Below are 19,714 nucleotides of genomic sequence, written 5' to 3' on the forward strand. Positions count from 1 at the left end.
ACCAATCTGAGATCTATCAAGGTTGATACAAGTATCAAAGGAGACATGGTTGAGTAGGGGTATACTACCAAAGAAGAAGAAAAGGAGACAACAACAAAGCAAATAGGACAAATAGACACATCTATACCTACAGCACAACCACAAGGTGTAAGTCCAATCATTGTGATTGACCAAAGCAGATTTGAAGAGAGAAAGGATGCACCAAGAGAAAAGGAGCAAGAAGCTATACAAGCATTGGTAACATTACCAACATTAGGCACTCCTACAAAAATCCTTTAGAAGCTGAGCATAGAGGCTATACCACTACAGATTTTAGCACCAAGTTCAAGCTCTACAAGAGTTGACAAGGTAACTCACTATGGTAACATAACCTTAGATGAAGAGATCATTATTCCTTAGTTTGATTATGCAACAATGACTATAGAGGAAATAGGAATACTACAACAAGCTTTGGAAAAGAAGAAGCTTAGAAAGGAATTTAGGCAAAAGCAAGCATTACAGGACATCAAGGAAATCTTCTTAGATGCATTCAACTTGCCTACACTTGAAGAAACAAAGCCTCTATTGGAACAATTGTCAAAAATTGTTGAAAAGGTCAATAATGAAGATACTGACACAAGTGCAAAACTTCTTGAGTGGTCAGAGAAGAAATTCTAGAGTAAAGTGAACAACAAAATATCAGGTGAGATAGCACTTACTCAAGTTGCACTGACTAAAAAGGTTGAAGATGTGAAGAAGGTACTTGAGAATATTTTCTCATTGTATACTAAACTGTGTGACCCCACACTCTTCACTCAAGAAACAAGACATAGAATTATGAGTCTGGAGATAAATCTCAATGTATCAAGTATGCAACTACCACAAAACCCAGCTCAAAGTGAGAAGCATTTTCACACATTGCTTCAATCACAGAGTCTAGTTGTGTTAACAGTAGAAGAAGTTAATAAAAGAGCCAAGTAGACAAACATTCAAGCCTCCCTCACCCCACATATGAAGATACTCCATAAAGAGCTAGGATATGCAAAGACATTTTTGAAGAAAGATCCTCATCTTTCAACATTAGATGGATTAGTTCACCTAGCAGTCGAGCTGGCAATCCAACTCAAGTCACTGGATGTTTCATGTGACAACTGGGATGCAGCTTTGAAGAAATTATAGAAGTCCAAAAATCCTTTTTTGGACAAATACATTGTGAGTGTATAGACCCTTTCACATCAATGTCAAAAAGGGGGAGATAAATAAGTAAGGGGGGGATAAATCAAAGATATGAATAGGGGGAGATAAAAGAAAAACCAAAGGTGGGGAGTAAGATAGCAAGCAAGGAGAGAATAATGAAAAGGGGAGCAAGTAGAATAAACAGCGAAAGAAAGCTCAAATAGAAAAAAGAAAGCTCAAAACAGAAAAAGAACAGAAACAAAGCATATCAGATGAAAAAGTATAAGCACATTGAAGTCAAAGAGTATCAGCAAGAGATAAATCTACTCACAATGGAGAACATATTTTTGATACAAAACAGGCACATTAACTCAGAGGGAGTTATAAATTTTGAGGTATATAGGTTATCACAAAATTTTAAAATTTTGAAGTTTTGTATATAACCTGAGTTGTTAATATGTTATACTCAAGAAGATTAGATTGATTATGTATAGTTAAGTGTTTTTGAGACTAATGTCAAAGGGGGAGATTGTTGATCTCATATTGGTTTTGACAATTGAGTGTCAACACACTTGAGTCATTTACTTAGTTCATGCCAAACTAGTAATGCATGCCAAAGTATAATATGTAAATACAAGAACATGTCGAGTTGCAATGAGTGTCGAGTCACTCAAGTGCCGAATAGATAGACCATCCCAATTGATTCAGGTGCCAAGTAAATAGTTGATGTCGAGTAGCTCAAGTGTCGAGTCAGAAATAAAATTACAGTATATGTCAAGCATCAGTAACTTCAAGTGCCGACTAACACAGATTTGACATATTTGTTTGTAACTGCACAAACAACTATGTAAATCATTTTTAAGCTGAAATAAGGTTAGATTTTGATTCTTTAAAGATAAGGACAAATCTATTTGCAAAATCCCTATGTATTTGCATGCAGCCAATCAAAAAATAGGAAGGATTAAGCGGCAAAAAGAATGAATCTCATCCATAGATTCATACCTAACCCTAAGCCACCAAAGTCTTTATAAGGAAGATGAAGCCCTGACAATAACAAGGGAATTGAGAGTGTGTCGAAAGAGATCATGTTACAAGAGGTAACAAGGGGTGATGATTGAATTTGTTCACAGAGCATTCAAGGTGACTTAGTAGTGAGAGTGAATTGCAAAATTAGTTGGAGGAGAACAAAGAATAGAAGGATATAGCAATTTTTATATTAGATCAAAGAGGATCAACAAGTACGTTGTATGGATTTGATCTTTAATCAAGCAACCAGAGCCAATCACAAGATCTATGTTGAAACATCCTAACAGGTGATTTTAGTTGTAGTCCTAACAGGTTGTTGTGAATCCTTTAATAGCGTGACATTCCAAGTAGACGTTCTTAAGTCCTTTAACAAGGCACACTTCTAATAGGGTGTTGAAATCCTTTAACAAGGTGGGACTTAACAGTCTTTGTAAGCCTTTAGCAGGGCAGGTCTTTTACAAGGCAGATCATGATTCATGGTCAAACCATTGTAACCTTAATTGGCTACACTTTATTACTACAATAGTGAAGATTTGTGAGTGTCATCCCCACCCCAATTTTACCTTCTCATTTGGAGGGTTTATGGGTAATCATATCTGGTGTTAAGTGTGTGTATTCAATTGCTTACGTGTTTTAGATGCATTTACTTTTCATGTTATTTTCAATTCATAAATTACATGCATCTAATGAATGGTGAAAGTTTTAATAGCTGAAGTTTGAACTTTTGATTCAACCCTCACCCCCCCCCCCCCCACCTCCCTCTCAGAAGTATATGTTTCCCATTTGTAATTCCAACACCCAGTACCTGCAAATCTATATAAAATATGAGCATATACATATGCATATATATCTAAGTTAAACAAACAATGGCAAGGAGTGGTACATCATGTAGATCCTGACTATTAGGTGACTATGACTCCCTCCCTCAACCATATCAGGCACATTAAACATAAATGTAAAATAGACATACACACCATACACATGCAAGTATGGGGTATGTATAATAGTAAATCCTAAATATAAATGACATCATACTCTAACATAAACATCTCATCATCACTAGGACATAATAAACATCTTTCTAAGAAACATCATATGACATTGTTATTAAAACTAATTTCATTAACCAACTACGAGAAATTAAAATATCATCACTACAAGTAGAAAATTGTTACAATTTGACGTAATCAACTACTCAACATATCAAAGTATTGTATTTCAAATATCAAATAAGGGCTAACACATCTATAGAAAAGTCATATAGAACTTTAACAACTAAGTCTACAATGGTTGCAAAGGAGGGTTATTACATAATGAATCACCCCAATTAATAGGCATATATAAAAGACTCATTTTTTTTGTTATGTTGAATATTGTTGTTCTTGTTGGGCATGTCTAGGAGAAGGGATAAAACCCCCGTGAATTGCCTTTGTTGTCTAGGTGAAAGGTGATATCCCCACGATTCACCTTTGTTGTCATAGTCTCAGTGGGGGGATGAAACTACCACAAATCACCTCTGTTGTCTAGGTGAAGGGCTCTTTTGTTTGAGTGAAGGGACGAATCACCTCGGATGTTTGGGTGAAGGGAAGAAATCCCTATGAATCACCTTATTGTAGTTCAAACTCAATACTGAGCTTTGTGCAATTTGTAAGCTCAGTTGTTGTTATTAAGGGAACTTATGTCAGTTTCAATGCATAAATTGGTTCCAGAATTTGTAGTTCTAGTGAATCTATGTAAGCATTGTTGAATTTTTGAATGATCTATAAGAAATTTGGAGTTCAGTATAATTGAATGTTTATTTTCTTCAATCATATTGTGTAAGCATTTTATAGTTTAAGAAAAGAAGAGATTTAGATTGTATAAACAATATCGTCTTTACATCCATTACAAAAAAATGCTTTGAATTCAAACCAGCAACCTCAATTGTAATCTACTCCCTATAGTCTGCCAATTTGTGTTTCCCTTGTAGGATTGCAACATGAATTGATGTTTTCAAGTCCAATCCCAATTTCAGCACCACCCCTTTTAGCATTTTCCTAGGACTGTGTGAATAGTATTTATCCACCAGACAGACAAAACCCATAAAAAACATATTCAAGGTTGATCAGCAAGTATGGTAAGAAAAATGAAAAAATTGATTAGCAACCAAAATCTAGGTTCCAATTTTGGTCACTCAACAACAAATTGCCTCTGTACCATGCAATTTGTTTTGCATAGACCACATTCACTATTGCAGTGGTGCCTGATATATACTCAAGCAAGTTCGAAACAAGTTCTTTGAAGAGAGATTAAAACATGCTCCCTCAGCTTGAAGCAGTCACTATATATTTTAAAAGATATGTGAAGATTAGCTTAAATTGGTGGATAGGTCCTACTATAAATTTTATTTAAATGCATATATTATGAGCTTTCCTAATTTAATATACAAGAATGATTACAATCTTCAGAATGGCTTAAGCAATAAAGATTACAAGGTATCAGAGCCATTATGTTGTTCAGTTGGAAAGGTGAAATTCATTTAGGTTGTGTTGTTGTGCAAGTGTTGCAATTGTTTGTAGAACTAATTTCATTGAAGTCGTCAATCTAGTGGCTCATATTGACTGAGCATTTTTCTAGTATTTGTAACTACTTGTAGCTAAGATGGCAAAGGAGGATGTTTATCAACTAGCCCATGAGTGGAAATTATTTATACATTTTTTTTATTTCAGCTTAGCTTTTCCTGTAGTAGCATCAGTCCTTATCTCTTGATGGTTAACATTATTCAAGGATTCCAATGCCTTTGAAATTGTTTTTATCATTTAAGAGATTGATCTACTGGTTTGTGTTGGCAGGGTAGATTTTTCTTTTAGGATTTATGGTGTCAACTTTGGATATAATGTTCCAAGATTAACACACATATGTCTTCTTGTAGCTAAGATAGTACAGGAGGTTGCCTCTCTATTAGGCTTTAGAATTTTCCTTCTTGAAACTGAGAAAGAAGAGCAATTTGTCTATCCAATTGTGCTTCGAGAGCCATCTTCTTGCAACAGAATTAGCAGACAAAATTGAATCTTCACTTGAGCTTCAAGTAGATGAAAATTAAGGGAGATTTTGTATAGCTCCACCTTCATCATGTCCCTTAAGTTCCTTTTACATAAGGGAGGATTTGCAATCAGTTCACTTACATGTTGACTCAATGCAACCCATCCTGATATTTTGTGGCATCTTAAGTCTTGTAGCTTGAATATCAAGTGAATTGGGTCTATTACATCATCCTTGTATTTCTTTAGGATATGATGATATATTGTGTTATCGAGATATCCTAACATTTGCATTATTAAAATTTAGCTATATATATAGGCTATGTAGGCCCCTCTCAAATTTAATAAATATATTCACTTCATATAACAAATTATTCTTTATAGCATATTGTTTTAGGTACTCAATCATTCAAATTGCATATTGGTAATCCCTTATGCTCTTTTCTTGAGTGTAGCTTGTTACAGTTTAATATGGAAATCTATCACAAAGTTCTAGCATTCATTTCCAAGAATTGGAAATGTACAAGGTCTTGGAAATGAGAAATGTGACAAACAAGATGTTAGAATATATAGTCCATTGATATAACTGAGAGGAGGGGTGAATCAGTTATCCAACAAATATCACAATTAACAACCTTAAACAATCTTAACCATATGAGTAATACAAAATGAAACCACAACAAGATACTCATACACAATAACACTAGATATGTTAAATAGGGAAACCCCTAATCAGAGGGAAAACCTCGGTGGGGATGGTACCCACAAGATGATGTACTAATATAAATATTTCTTGTTAGAAGATGGATCATGTTAGGAATATGTTACAACATTCAATACATATGAGTTCCTGTTAGGAGACTCTGAATCCATGTTAGGAGATTCCAACCCTATTAGGAGTTGTGTCAACCCTGTTAGGAGTTGTGGAAGACAATTGGATCCACTGCCCAAACAGCTTCAAGAGAAAGACCAATGAACCCACTGTCCAAATGATCTCTATATTATTCCTTGTAGAATAATAGAACTAAAATGTACTCCCTTCCTACTATCTCTATCCTATCAACCACACTTTTGCTCCTTCAAATCTTGTAACCAATTCTCGAATTTTGCATCCAATAATCCATTGGATCGCTTACACACATTTAGTAAGCACTTTGTTCTTTTTCGCACTTCACACTTAAACAACGATTTCAATAATTTAATACATGCTTATAAACAAGGAAAACATCTTTCCTTTATACCATATCTTCATAATAATTCCTTGAGTAGGCCTTGAAGCTTTCCTAATTAATTAAGATAAGATAATTAATTTAATTACAATTACAATAGCACTTTCAGGTTACAATCTATACAAAATTCACACATGCAATACTAAGTCTTGTGTACTCGCTGATGTCATCATATGACTATCTTTTATCACTATCTGAATGCGCATCTCTTCATTACATCTGGAATATAAGATAGCCAAGAATCATCAGGAACTACTTTTCCAATGCTTTGTCTCTAAATTGCTCTCTGTGAACCAGAAACAACTTTTGTACGCCATCGACTTAGACTCTATGCACTTAACCATGTTATTTGGACACTGTGTTGAACATGTTCATAATTGTGCATGACAACACAATCAAACCATTGTCCTTACCATCAAAATCTTTGTTTGCTACTTTGTCAGTCTTTATTGAAACAATGTTGTGTTGACATCAATGACAAACCCAGTCATGAATGCAACATATCAATACTCTCCAATGCTCAGGATACTCCCCCAATGTAGTATCCTCAACATTCATGCTAACAACCTCCCCCGTTGGCATTGATGGTGTTGTGATGTGGAACTTAATCAGACTCAGAGGTTTTTTTGGCGCAATTTTTCTTCATATGATTTGGGCATAGTGACCCCAAGACGGGGTCAAGGGGCAGCACCCCAGGTGCACTAAAAGGTGGGGTCAAGGGGCAACGCCACCGCAGGAGTTTTTGGGGGCAGCAACCCCGAAGCCAAAAATGACCTTATATTGTAAAAGGTGTCAGCTACTATTTTTCTATTATTCTAGCCCTAATTTTATAAGCAACAAAAAGCTTGTATAAAAAGGCTTAGGGTTGGGAATTTTTTATAATGTGTGATGCAAAAATTGGTTCTTGCAGCGATATTTAGCTGTAAGGGATTACAGATTGTAATCAAGTTGTAATCACTAGATAATAATAATATTGGACTTCTTGTTGGTGGACATAGCCCAGAGATTGGGTGAACCATGTTAAATCTTGGTGTCTTGTGTTATCTTTTATGTGATCTAGTATTTTTCGGTATTGGTTATATTTGCATGTAACTATTATTTCTATCTGAGGTTAATCCTAACAATTGGTATCAGAGCGGGGCATTCGTCATTTTTTTTTTGGCCAGACCGTCGTCATTTTTTTTTTAAGCAATCCTTTGCAGGAAGGTCTCACAATTGAGTGGGAGAAATGGTAGACAAGGGTAAGCTGAGGGTTAACAAGTTTAATGGGCAAAACTTTTAGTTATGAAAGATGCAAATGGAGGACTATCTCTATCAGAAGAATTTATGGAAGTCATTGGAAGGAAAAATTGAAAACCAGGGAACTATGACAAATGAGGAATGGGAGATTTTAGACAGAAAGGCACTTGGAAGCATTTGGTTATGCTTGGCACCATCAGTGACATTTAACATAACAACAGTAAAGACAATGGAAGAGTTGATGGAAACCCTAGCAAAATTGTATGAAAAGCCCTCTGCTTCAAATAAGGTATTTCTCATGAAGCGTTTATTTAATATGAAAATGGCAGAAGGTGGATCTGTTGCAGATAATTTAAATGAGTTTAATATTGTTACTAGTCAGTCATCTTCTGTGGATATTAATTTTGATGAAGAAATTAGGGTTGTCTTGATTTTGTGTTTTTTGCCTGAAAGTTAGAATGGCTTGGTAATGGTTGTGAGTAATTCTATTTCTGAATCTAATACCCTAAAATATGATGATGTGATCAATGTTATTTTGAGTGAGGAAACTCGTAGGAAATCCTCTAGTGGATCTACATCAGGAAGTGTGTTGAACACACAAAGCAAAGGCAAAACGACTGAGAGGAAATAATTTCAGAAATTGTGGGAAATCAAGAGGAAAGTCAAAGGGAAAAAGGTCTCAATCCAAAGGACCGAGAGATTGTTGGTACTGCAATAACATAGAGCATAAGAAGAAAGATTATTGGACTCAAAAGAACAATGAAGGAGATGAACCAGAAAGGAACAAGGAGGCAAATGTAGTAAGTAACAAATCTGAAGAGAATGTTTTGCTTTTGTCTTTAGAAAGTATTGATGATCATGGGTTTTAGATTCTGGTGCTTCATTTCATGCTACATCTCATAGACATTATTTCATTGATTATGTCCAGGGGGATTTTTGGGCTTGTTTATTTGGAGGATAATGAACCCTGTCATATTGTTGGAAAGGGAAAAGTTAAGATTAAGTTACAGAAAGGGAATCATTGGCTACTACATGAGGTAAGGCATGTTCCAAGGCTGAGTAAGAATTTAATTTTAGTAGGACAACTTGGTGATGATGGTTGTGTAGTTACTTCTAATGATAAAAATTTGAAGGTTTCAAAAGGTTCCCTTGTAGTAGCAAAAGGTGTGAAAGTATGCACCTTATATCTTTGTACAGGTCATATTGTACATTCTACTTTGATTTTTTCAGAGAAAAATGAATGTTCAGGAACAGTTGTTGCAGTTGACCAAAGAGAACAAATAGTTGTTGTAGATTCTGATACAGCGTTGTGGCACAACAGACTTGGGCACATGAGTGAGAAATGTATGAAAGTACTTCATTAAAAGCAAGTTTTACTAGGTCTGAAATGTGTTAATATGGATTTCTATAAAAGTTGTGTGCATGGAAAACAAAAGAGAGTGAGTTTTGTGAAGACTAGGAAGGAAAATAAAAGTGAGATTAGAGCTTGTGTATATAGATGTATGGGGACTAGCTCATGTATCTTCCCTTGGTGGCTCTCATTATTATGTTACATTTATTGATGATGCAACTAGAAAAATATGGGTTTATTTCTTTAGACATAAATCTGATGTATTTCAAATTTTTAAGAAATGAAAATACTCGATTGAAAATGAGACTAGAAAAAAATTAAAATGTCTCAAATCTGATAATGGTGGTGAGTATTGTAGTCATGAATTTGAAGATTATTGCTCCACTAATGGTATTCATAGATAGAAAAATGTTCCAAGGACTCCACAGGAAAATGGAGTGGTTAAATGCATGAACAAGACTATAATGGAGCGTGTAAGAAGCATGAGGTTGCATGGAGGGTTGTCCTTAAACATGTGGGCAGAGGCTATCAATATTGTTGTATATTTGATTAATAGAGATCCCTCTACTCCTTTGGGTTGTGGTATTGCAGAGGAAGCATGGACTGGTAAGAAGGTGAGTTATTCTTTTCTCAAAACCTTTAGTTGTGAAGCATTTGCTCATATAGATTTTGAAAATAGAACCAAGCTGAAAGCTAAGTCAAAGAAACGTGTATTTTTTGGATATGGCATTAATCAATTTGGTTATAAGCTTTGGGATTTTGAAAATCATAAAATTGTAAGAAGTAGGGATGTCATATTCAATAAGAAAGTGTTGTACAAAGATTTGTCACAACAACATGAGAAGAAAGAATATCATTATGTAGTGCTAGACGATACTCCAAAAGCTCATGTTTTAGCAATTCCTCATGATGTGCAACAACCGCAACAACAAATACCACACACCTCAGTGAATGTTAGACGGTCAACAAGGCTAAGTAGACCTCTAGAAAGATTTTCTCTTTCTTTGTACTCTATTTTACTAACAAATGATGGTGAACCTGAATGTTATGATGAAGTTATGCAGGTGGATACTAAGAATCAATGAGAGTCTACAATGAAAAATGAAATGAACTCTTTGCTGAAAAATAAGACATAGGATTTATGCAATTTGCCTGCAGGTAAAAAGGCTTTACAAAATAAATGGGTTTACGGGTTGAAAGAAGAGGATGGAGGTAAGAAAAGATTTAAATCCAAGTTAGTTGTAAAAGGATTTGCATAGAAAAAGGGTATTGATTTTGATGAGATATTTTCTATTGTTGTTAAAATGACTTCTATTCGCACTATTATAAGTATTGTGGCTATTGAAGATTTGCATTTGGAGCAACTTGATGTTAAAACAGTCTTCCTTCATGGTGATTTGGATGAAGAGATATATATGGCACAGCCACAAGGATTTGAGGTTAAAAGTAAGGAGAACTTAGTGTGAAGATTGAAGAAAAGTTTATATGGCTTGAAGCAAGCACCTCGGCAATGGTATTTGAAATTAGAGAAGTTTATGCATAAACATAAATATAGCAGGTGTCATTCAGATCATTGTGTTTACTTTAAAAGGTTGGATGATGACAACTACATTATTTTATGTTTATATGTTGATGATATGCTTGTAGATGTGTCTAACATGGATCACATTAAGGGGTTAAAGGAACAATTAGCACATGCATTTGCTATGAAGGATTTAGGGGCAGCAAAACAAATCCTTGGTATGAAGATTTGTAGAGATTGGAAGAATAGAAAATTGACATTATCTCAGGTTAATTATATTGAGAAGATGTTGCAACATTTCTCTTTGGAGAATGCTAGAGCTGTCAACACACTTTTACCTAGTCATTTGAAGTTGACCGAGGAGATGTGTCCCAAGATGCAAGAAGAGGACAAAATGTCTAAAGTACCTTATGCTTCAACTATAGGAAGCTTGATGTATGTTATGGTATGTACTAGGCCAAATATTGCACATGCAGTGGGAATCGTTGGTAGATATATGAGTCATCTAGGAATTGAGCATTGGAATGCAGTCAAATGGATTCTCGAATATTTAAGAGGAACATCTAGTAAGTGTTTGCATTTTGGGGGCTCTACTACTTATTTATAGGGCTATGTTGACTTAGATTTGGCAGGGGATATTGATACCAGGCCGAGTACTACAGGTTATGTATTTACTGTTGGCAGGGCAGCAATGAGTTGGGTTTCTACGTTGCAAAAGGTTAATTCTTTATCCACTACAGAGGCAGAGTATGTTGTTGCTACAGAGGCAACCAAGGAGATGATATGGCTTCAGTTCTTCATGGAAGAGTTGGGACATCCACAGAGGGATAATTATTTGTTTACAAATCGTCAATGTCATTCATCTTGTAAAAAATTCAACTCTACATTCAAAAACAAAACACATACAATTGCAGTACCATTTCGTTCGGTCAATTTTGGATGATGGATAGTTAAAGCTGAAGAAGATACATACAGATGATAATCCAGTAGATATGTTTACCAAGGTCATAACAAGGGAGAAGCTTAACTCATCTTCAGCTTCGGTTGATCTTCTAGACTGAGCATAATAAATGAACAAAAAAGTCCAGGGTAGTTTGATACTCCAATGAGAGCTACATGTTTCGCAGTGTTATGATCAATCTCCAAGTAGGAGATTATTATTGTGGAGTTTGATCAGTCTCCAAGTGGGAGATTGTTGTGATGTGGAGCCTAATCAGACTCAGAGGTTTTTTGGTGTAGTTTCCCTTCAGATTATTTCTATGGGGGTTTGCCCAAGACAGGGTCAAGGGGTAGCGCCCCAAGTGTGCTCCCTGTCACAATACAAGGTGGGGTCAAGGGGCAATGCCCCCGTAGGGGTTTTCGTGAAGCCAAAAATGACCTTATATTGTAAAAGGCATTGACTGCTATTTTTCTATTATTCTAGCCCTAATTTTGTAACCGGAAAAATACTTGTATAAAAAGGCTTAGGGTTAGGGATTTTTCATAATGTGTGATGCAAAAATTGGTTCTTGAGGTGGTATTGAGTTGTAAGGGATTAAGAATTGTAATCAGGTTGTAATCATTGGATAATAATAATATAGGACTTGTTGTTGGTGGACGTAGCCTAGGGACTAGGTGAACCACATTAAATCTTAGTGTCTTATGTTATGCGATCTAGTATTTTCTAGTATTGGTTATATTTGCATGTAACCGTTATTTATGTTTGAGGTTAATCCTAACAGGTGGCAACAGAGATGAAAAAACATGTAAGTTCCAATAATACTAAGTAGAACTTTGTTGTTGCTTCTGTCCTCATCTCATGCATATTCTTCCCCATGCTTTAGGAAATGTTTTTTATGCATATTCTCCCCCATTGGGATCAATGTCAAAGACCTCAATCTTAATGTACCAATTGTTAATTAGTTGCTCCAAGTCATCAACTAGCTCGAGTGTCCAAAGACATTGTTCAATACCAAATACCAAATACCAAGAGTCTTCAATGACTCAGTGCATACCAAATACTCTCACATATGGGAAGCATCATCATTCAGTCTAGTCAAATAATAGTGCTTCACACCACTGGACTAATGCACTCTCTACATCAACTATTTAGAAGTAGGCAGAGGCATAACCCCAAGCATACCTCTCAATTACTCAAATGTATCTTTAGGCAAAAGCTTCATAAAGATATTTGCAATCTAATTTTTTAGTTCTTACATACTCCAATCTGATCTCCTTTTCTGTTGATTTCTCTCTCAGCACATGATACTTAATAGATATGTGCTTTGTCTTAGAATGCAATACATGATTCTTAGACATACTCATTGTACTTGTGTTATCATAGTAAATGATAACAGGTTCTCAATCTCAATTATAATATCCTTTAGCATTTGCTTCATCCACATAAATTGATTACAGTTATTTGTTTTTGCAACATACTCTGCCTCAGCAGTGCTTTGTGAAATGCATTCTTGCATCTTGCTTAACCAAGAAACCAATCTTCCTCCAAGTAAGAATGCTCCACCACTGGTGCTCTTTTTGTCATCCATTTGTTTGCCCAATTAGCATCAGTATATGCACATAGTGTGAAATCACTAGTTGATCCATCATACCAAATTCCACAATCAAATGTCTCTTTCAGATATCTAAATATTCTCTTCACAACTGCAAAATGATATTCCTTAGGACCAGCTTGAAATCTAGCTACAATCCCAACTGCATTTTCTATATAGAGTCTGGTGTGAGTTAGATACTGCAAACCTCCAATCATTGATCAATACTTCTACTCCACTACAAGTGTCTCATCTTTATTGGATAGCTTGTGACTAGATATCATAGGTGTGCCAACAGGTTTACAACTTTCCAATCCTAACTTTTTCAACAAATCTTTTAGGTATTTAGCTTGCGAAATGAATATACCATCATTATCCTACACAATCTGCAAACCTAGGGAAAACTCCATTTCTCCTATCATGCTCATTTCAAATTCATTCTTGATCTCCTTAGCAAATTTATCACTAGCTTCATCATTACGTCCAAAAATGATGTCATCAACAAATATTACAATGATCAACAAACCATCTTCAATTTCTTTCAAATACAAATTATTGTGTGTCGTACTTTTAGCAAATCCAAGCTTTGCCAAGTAACTGTCCAACCTTGCATACCATGTTTTGGGTGCTTGCTTCAAATCATAAAGAGCTTTCTTCAATCTGCATACCATGTATTTGTCTTCTTATAAAGGAAAACCCTCAGGCTACTCAATATAAACCTCTTCTTCTAGTTCTCCATTTAGAAAGGCAAATTTAACATCCATCTAGTAAACCTTGAATTTCTTGATCGTTGCATAAGCTAGGAACATCCTTACTGCTGCTATTCTTGCTATATGTGCATATGTTTCCCCATAATCAATTTCTTCTTGTTGTGAATAACCTTTACAAACAAGTCTAGCCTTGTTTCTCACAACTTCTCCTTGCTCATTTATCTTATTCTTGAAAACTCATTTTGTTCCTATCAAAATCTTGTCTTTTGATCTACGAACTAACTCTCATGTATCATTCTTTATTGTTTGATCCAATTATTTTTTCATTGCTTGGATCCAATGATTATCTGTGATTGCTTCATCTGCACACTTGAGTTCAATTTGAGATATCCAACATATCTCCTCATTTACTTTATTCCTTGTTATTACACCTTTGTCTTTGCTTCCAATAATCTGCTTAGGAGGGTGATTCCTTATTAGATTTTTCTTAGGAGTAAGAGTTGACATCTCAACTCTTATCTCTTCTCTAGGTTCAGAACTTTGTTCTCCTCTATGCTCAAAAGTTAGCACATCATTCTGCAAGTCATTGTTAGTCTTAAACAAAACTTCAACATTATGTCTAACAATTCTTGAGTTATTCCCTTCTTCATCTGAATTATAATCTACCATCTTTTCTTTAGTTCCAAACTTCTCATCAATCCTTACATTTGTGCATTCAATTGTTGTCTTAGTTCTATAGTTAAAACATCTATAAGCTTTACTTTTCAGTGAGTAGCCAAGAAACATACCGCTTCTTGGATCAAATTACCAATGTCATTGTCTCTCTTGATATAACATTTGCTCCCAAATATTCTAAAATATTTGATTGATGGTGAATGTCCAAACCATAATTCATAAGGTGTCTGGTCCATAGCTTTTATGATCTGTACTCTGTTCAAAGTATATACTATTGTATTAACTGTTTGTCTCCATAATGTCTTAGAAACATCATTCTCAAATAGCATCGCTTTAACTTCTTTGCTATAGACTTATTTCTTCTCTCAGCAATCCCATTTTGCTCAGGTGTTCTAGGTGCAGATAGTTGTCTTTTGATACCATTTTTTTCACAAAATATGTTAAATTCTTTAGAGGTGAATTCTCCTCCTCTATCAGATCTCAAACACTTAATCTTAACATCAGATTCATTCTCAACTCTATTCTTAAATATCTTAAACTTCTTAAAAGCTTTTGATTTCTTTTTAAGAAATGCTACCCACATCATTCTAATGAAATCATTAACAAAAACCATAAAATATCTTTCGCCATAAAATCTTCTTGTTCTAAGACCACTTAGATCTATATGAATGATCTCCAGCTTCTCTATGGTAATGAACTTCTTGCTAGGGAATGATATTTTCTTTTGCTTAGCCAAAGTACATTCGTTATACACAACATTAGTAGATTTAACAATCTTAGGCAAGTCTCTGACTGCAAAAGTGCTACTAACCTTCACAATATTATCAAAGTTTGTGACAAAATCTTCTATGCCACAACCAGTTGTTATCCACTTTAGCTACCAAACATGTCATCTCAATAGGATTCAACTGAAATACATTACCTCTTGATCTAATGTCAGTTTCGATCATCTTACCATATTTGTCTTTGATAGTGCAGGTCTTCTCAGTGAACTGCAACAGATAACCCTTGTCCACTAATTGTCCAACACTCAACAAGTTATGCTTCAATCCATCAACAAAATAGACATCATCAATGTTAGCTTTAGCATCAAAAGTAATGGATCAAATGCCTATTATATGACAGGCTACATTGTTACCAACTCTAAGAATACCTCCATCATGATTATTGAATTTAACAAACTTATTCATATCACCATTCATGTGATATGAACAACCACTGTCAATTATCCAATTAGACTTAATTTTCTACTCGGGTAACTAGAGCTCTTTCTTCTCTAATTTTTCTATCAAGATCATCCTCCTTAATATCCATAAATCCTAATTCATCATCACTTTCACTTTGAACTTTCTCATCAGATTTTTTATCTTCATTTGCATATAAACAATTTCTATCTCTATCTCTTCTAGAGTTTTAACTTTCCCTTATACTTTTCTCTCTTTTAGGACATTCAGATGCATAATGACCAAAGACCTTATAAGTCCAACATTTAAAGATTTTCTTACCATCTTTTTCTCTTTTCACCAGAAGAGTTATTCCTTCCTCAATCTTCTTCAATCTTCTTGTCTTCATCAACTTTGTTATTGCCAGCAAAATCTCCTCAAGTGCTTGCACTCCTTGTCAAATTAGGTTGAATGTTTAGGGCATTAAAAGTTGTTTCGACTCTCGCAAGTTCTCCAGAATGTCTCAGATCTACTTATGTTGATACTAATCTTCCAAGTAATGTTTTTCTTAGTGAAATCCTTAGTGCAGGGCATCACTAATTGAATCATTTGAGCTATTGGTTTAAATGGTGATGTCAAACTTTTCAAGATCTTCATATGAGTTCATCATCTTCCTTGGTTCCACCAAGACACCAATTTCCTGTAACATGATATTCTACCAATATAGCTTCTTACAAATTCATCTTCCATCATTCTAACATCTTGAAATGTGCATATCCAACTCAGTAATCTCATTCTTTTTGCGTGATCATCACCTTCAAAAGTAGATTAAATGTTACAAGTAACTTTCCCTGACTGTATTCATTCTCTGGAAGAGTTGTCAATAGAGCTTTTGTTGCTCTCATGTTACACACGAATAGATCTCTCTCTTCTTCAGTACATCCTTCAAACTTTTCTTCTTCAACAATTGTGTTCTGAATTTTTGTCAAGATCCAATATCCAGGACCCATGCATAACAGGCGAGTCTTCATCTTCTCCTTCCAACTATCATAGTTGGCCCCATTGAATCTTGGACTATTCTTCTTGAACATATTTGTCATTGATCTCTCAAAGCTATTAAGCTTATTCTTCAAGGACCCGAAGCTCTGATACCAATTGTTAGAATATATAGTCCACTAATATAATTGAGGGGGGTGTGCATGAATTAGTTATCCAACTTATATCACATTAACAACCTTAAACAATCTTAACCATATGAGTAATATAAATTGAAACCACAACAAAATAATCATACACAATAACACCATATATGTTAACTTGGGAAACCCTTGATCAGAGGGAAAACCCTAGTGGGGATGGTACCCACAAAATGATTTACTAATATAAATATTTCTTGTTAGAAAATAGACCCTATTAGGATTCTGTTATAAGATTCAATACATATCAGTCCTTGTTAGGAGAGTTTGAATCCATGTTAGGAGATTCCAACCCTATTAGGAGTTGTGTCAACCTTGTCAAGAGTTGCGGAAGATAGTTGAACCCACTACCCAAACAGCTTCAAGGGCAAGACCAATGAACCCACTGTCCAAATGATCTTTGTATTATTCCTTGCACAATAATAGAACTAAAATGTACTTCATTCCTCTTATCTTTGTCTTATCAACTGGACTTCTGCTCCTTCAGATCTTGTAACCAAATCTCTAATCTCTCATCCAATAATATCTTGGATCACTTACACACATTCAATAAGCACTATACTCTTTTTCGCACTCCACATTTAAACAGCGATCTCAATAATTTAATACACTTACAAACAAGAAAAATATATTTCCTTTATACCATATCTTCATAATAATTCCTTGAGTCGGCCTTGAACCTTTCCCAATTAATTAAGAGAAAATAATTAATTTAATTACAATTACAATAGCACTGTCGGCTCACAGTCTATACAAAACTTCACACATATGATACTAAGGCTTGCACACTTGCTGACATCATCATATAACTATCCTCTACCACTGCTTGATTATGCATCTCTTCATTACATTTGGAATAGCCAACAATCATCAGGAACTGCTTTTCCCAATGCTTTGTCTCTAAACTGCTATCTGTAAATCAACTACAACTTTTGTACGCCATCGACTTATAACTACAAATGACCAGACAATCAAATAATTGTTCATACCATCAAGATCTCTTTCTACTACTATGTTAGTCTTTATAGAAACAATTATATATTGACATCAATGACAAACACAATCATGAAAGCAACATATCAATACTCTCCAATGCTTAGGATACTCCCCCAATGTCGTATCATCAGCATTCGTGCTAATACAAAGTAACTTAAAATGTACTATATAGAGTTAGTTCTAGAACTGAACTTTGCCACCTACTTTCGAAAGACATGTTCCTAGTTGGCTTGTCTACGAGTGAAAAAAGTGAAGTATAGTTTTTGTTGTAATTCAAGAAATAAAAGAGGGCCTAACACTCTATTTGATGCAGGAATGGTACCAGCCGGAACCACACATGCAAATTGCTTAAATGACTGGACTGAAATTCGGATGATAGGCGCTCCTCTCACACAAATAAGTCAAAACAAGAATAGATTTAACAAGAAATAAGCATGAGAGACTTTTGCTTCCTATTTATTTCCCTGAAGAAAACAAAAAGCTGTTCTGAAATTATGATGAAATCAGCATATAGGCACACAATAATCTGAAATCTGATTTATAAATCAGTAACACGTAAGAGAAAACCACAAGAATTAATGAACTCCAACCCGTGAGCTTCAGTCAGGTCTTTTATCTCTTAACTAAGAACTTCAACCTGCAGAACTGAAGACTGAATACTGCAAACTCGAGTGCTGAATTCATGAATTGTGAAGAAAGGTCCTTAATCACCTGTGTCTCCATAACCCCTGGTTGAGTGACACTCAAAATCCCATGCCAAGATCAAGAAAACTGCCAGAAAACTCATTATATGGCATTAAATGCACATTTTGTCGGCACATCAAACACCTCAACAGCCACCAATCAAAATAATCATAAATTATGACTGCAGTTACAAAACCAAAGGTTCTAAAAATCCATGCATAGAAAAGGTGACTCCCAAGAAATTATAAATAAAAAATCTAATGCTCCAAACCTGACCGTAAATAGCAACCACCTCCAACTGCCAATCAAACTCCTCAACTTGTGACACATCATCACTCACCCAGAACCCCCGAATAGAAAAAGGCAAACCAATCTCCTAGGGCACTCATCTTGGATGTCATGCATAAATGCAAGATTTTGGGAAGTTAATATAAAACTGTAACCACCACCACCCACAGCCAATAAGATGGATCAGCTATGGCAGCTCTACTACTCCCCGAGGACATAACAATTGGCATGCAAGATCAAAAATTTCCTGGCACCCAACATAATGACACTAAATGACAAACAGCATTATGTGTGGGTGCAATTAAGCATGTTGGTTCCATTCCCAAATCCAATAGCATGGTAAGATTTCAGGAATTTACCATGGTTGAAGACAGCTGGGCACTGGGGTCTAAAGCCAAATAAGGGCTTGGTAAGCTCTAAACGCCCAAACATGAAAGAAATTGAATTGTTCATAGACAATTGTCATCTGGAGAAAGACAAAGGCCACTATGAAATGGGAAAGCAATAGCCTTTGGTGAAATAAATGAAGACAAAGGCCACTATGAAATGGGAGAGCAATAGCCTTCAGTGAAATAAATGAAGACAAAGGCCACTATGAAATGGGAGAACAATAGCCTTCGGTGAAATAAATGCTCCTTACACAGACTCTGATTCTACTGAAAGCCCACAAGGCCCTTCAAGCAAAGCAGAAGCAGAATAATTGTTCTCTCTGTGAACCAATACCAACCAGATCAATGCCTTGAAGAAAAGAAAGGTTAGGATGCCAAATAAAATGAAAGATATGATTTTGCTCACCTGAAAAATAATACACAGATCTCCCACTACATTTTCTTTGCTGTGAAATAATGCCAAGAAGAAACATGTTGACACCAGCTCTCGTTTTGAGAAGCCTCTTAAGAACAATTTTAACAGTAATTTGCATGCGTTGA

The sequence above is a fragment of the Cupressus sempervirens genome, chromosome 11, assembly GCF_028749045.1.
Source record: "Cupressus sempervirens isolate cs-2001-9-10 chromosome 11, ASM2874904v1, whole genome shotgun sequence".
Classification (NCBI taxonomy): domain Eukaryota; kingdom Viridiplantae; phylum Streptophyta; class Pinopsida; order Cupressales; family Cupressaceae; genus Cupressus; species Cupressus sempervirens.